Source organism: Arachis ipaensis, chromosome B10 (genome assembly GCF_000816755.2).
Source record: "Arachis ipaensis cultivar K30076 chromosome B10, Araip1.1, whole genome shotgun sequence".
NCBI lineage: Eukaryota > Viridiplantae > Streptophyta > Magnoliopsida > Fabales > Fabaceae > Arachis > Arachis ipaensis.
In genome coordinates this window covers 109,247,201-109,250,235 of record NC_029794.2, presented here as the reverse complement: position 1 = coordinate 109,250,235, position 3,035 = coordinate 109,247,201, and the positions used below count along the sequence as shown (strand labels likewise).

Sequence of the window (3,035 nt, the reverse complement as noted above, 5' to 3'; positions counted from 1 at the left end):
CCTTACTTGTTCATATAATAACATGGTGCAATAAACTTGGATCTGACTCTTGGGTTCCCTTCATTAGCTCCGGCAAAGACCTATGGGCCGCTAGAATCCATCTTGAATGGCAGAGGCTTGGCTCTGTCTCTCCTGCCTGTAACCTGTAACACCCCTTTTCCTCAAACATTCTCCTTGTCTTGCAATCCAATTTCAAACTTCAAATAAGTAATTAAAGAAACAAATAAATAAGAAACATGGAACCCAAATCTATAAAGAGCAACTGGCGTATTAAGAGCAAAACACTATGTATCTATTAAGAGTAAAACAGCATCTTAAGGTGGTTGCTGTTGAACTCTGACTATCTGTAAGGAAACAACTGGCATAGGTGAGGACACCAGCGAATGTTTGGCAAAGCCACAAGGCCCAGAGCCTACCCCTCATTCCAAACCTCTTTGAAACTGCATCAGATATGAACCCTCCACCGGGCCTGGAGAAAAGATTTGCCAATCCGAAACTGGCAGCAATGATCCCAGCAGTGTGCAGCTTGAGATTGAATCTGTCACAGAAGTACTCAGCTATGATGTTATCAATAGTCAACTCCACACCAAAGCAGTATCCATAAGTGAAGTACAAACAACAGTATTCAATTTCTGAATAAAAAATTAATCTTTACAACAGCAAAAAAAATTAAATAAATAAAGCATAATGCCAACAAAAAAAGTGTCAAAAAGAGATTATAAAGCATTACTTACAGTATTTTAGCTTAGCTTAGCTTAGCTTCCTTTTAATTGCAGTAGGGAACAAGCAATAATCAAAATTAAACAAAGGGGAAGGAGAGAATGAAAAGGATGGGAGCATAGAGAGCATACATGTCCGTTCTTTGTTCATCAAAACAAACATGTCGTTCTCAACCACCTTTGCTACTCCCAATCAGCTATAGCAATTCTCTGCTTCTATCCTCCAGAAAGTTGGGTGCCACCTTCTCCAACCTGTGTTAGAAATAAACTATCAGGCTTTAAATTTGAATGCGTATTTTCTGATATCAAAGTGTTTTAGATCTACACTTTACTAAAAAACACAATAAAATGAGGTTAGGAGATTAGGTCACTTTGCATCTAAAATTAATTGGCCAATTCTCTGGTGCATTTAACTTTCATGCTGAAATTTGTCATTTTAATATATCAATTTGGAAAAAAAGCTGTCATTTTAATGGAAGAGTCTTCTCCTAATCTCATTTGTGAGGAAGTTATTCTTTCACCTGGAGAGGGATAATCTTGGATGATCACAAACCCAAGTAGCTAGTAATAAAATCAAACTATGATGTAATTCACTAAAACCTATCATGACAACATCAAAACCTTTTCCTCACTGGATATGGCTGGATGCATGAATCAAGCAAAGTTAAGTGATTAGCAACATCATCCATCAACCCCAAAATAAATCAAATCAAATCAGAAAATTAAAAAGTTGAAAAAAAGAAAAAAAGCGTATCATCGTAGAAGAAAATATACTCCATCAAGAAAACAATACAAGAAATTAATATGAATAAAAAATAAAAAACAGTAATTATAACAATTAACAAAAGAATAAACAGAGAAATTAGGTTTGAAAAATTGAAAAACTGTGAAGAGTGGCACCTGAAGCAAATTTTGAAGATATGAATCACCACATTTACCAAACTTCAAGGCTGATCAATCTTCAACTCCTTTGCACAAACATCAAAGCCAATACACGCAGCAACTACTACCTGAACAAGAACAAGAACAAGTTGTTTGGCTACTAAGAAAACGAGAGAGAGAGAGAGAGAGAGAGAGAGAGAGAGAGAGAAATAAGAGGCAAAACCGCAGATCAAGCACCTTTGAGAATTAAAAGAAGCAGAGATTAAATCACAAAATCGGAAATGAAATCACAAAATCAGAAACAACGAGGGCGAGGAGCAGAGATTAAATCACAAACCGGCGAGGAGCAGAGAATCAGAAACAATGGATGGTGAGGAGGGGAGGAACCCTTCGCGACGGCGACGCCACGAGCTCAACTCAGAACTTCGTGCGACGGCGAGATGAGGAGGAACGATGCGAAGAGGGCCGAGTAGAGCTTCCCCAGATGATGAGGGCACCCACGGTCTGTCCCCGCCGGCGGCGACACCACCTTCTACCGGAGGAGAAGAGTTCGAGGGATGAGGGCTGCTGGAAACATTCGAGGGATGAGTGTGAATGGAGTGTGAATGGGTGGTGATAAAATTAGGGTTACCTCGGTATTTCCGACGGAAAATTTAAATTACAGACGGATTTTCCGTCTGTAACCATTTTTCACGGAAAAAAAATTAATTTTTTCGACGGAATTATCGACGGATTCTCTTTTCCGTCTATAATTTATGCTAATTCATTTTTTTTATTTTCCGACAAAAAATCCCTCTGAAATTCCCTCTGTATTTCAGTGGGATAAAATCCGTCAAAAATATCCGTCTGTAATAACTAATTTTCTAGTAGTGACTTTCTTACTTTATATTTATTTTCTCAACTTTATTAGATTTTTTTTAGTTTGATTAAAAAATCTCTTGTAAGCATATTCAACTTTTATATATACTAAATGTATTAATATGTAATAATATAATATTTGTTATAGCAATGACTAAAAATATTAACTCAAGTGAGTAAGATTAACCTAGGTTCATTACTCAAATTCGAAATCTGAATTAGGTTCATTATCTTAGGATTTAATACAGATGAAGTCTACGTGTTTCATCTCAAATTGGCTCAAATTGAATTTCTGTTGCTAGTTAGAGATGGTACTGTATATTTGTGTGAGCGCGGCGGACTTCCTTTCCCATCCTTTACTCTTGTGTTGAAAAAATATCCTTCGTCCCCTCTCTATTTTCGTCGCAAGTCTCTATTTAATTATCCTTTTAGAGAATGCAGATACCCACAGTTATCTATAGATATTTTTTGAATTTTTTTAAAAAAAATTAACAAAAATCGTCGTAATATAATAATTATAAAATAATCGATTCAATATAATTCAACATAATTATAATATATTCATTATGAAAAATA

General features: G+C 35.9%; 1 long non-coding RNA gene across 3 annotated transcripts; it reads right to left on the bottom strand.

Moving 5' to 3' along the window:
- LOC107624346 lies at positions 7-2,213 on the bottom strand. Of its 3 annotated transcripts, none has more exons than XR_002355093.1 (5): positions 1,939-2,213; positions 1,620-1,729; positions 852-971; positions 417-538; positions 7-197 (listed from the first exon to the last, which is right to left on the bottom strand). It is a non-coding gene; the product is annotated as an uncharacterized LOC107624346 (long non-coding RNA). The 3 variants fall into 3 exon arrangements; XR_001616848.2 differs by having other exon boundaries at positions 7-143; XR_001616846.2 differs by lacking the exon at positions 7-197 and having other exon boundaries at positions 286-538.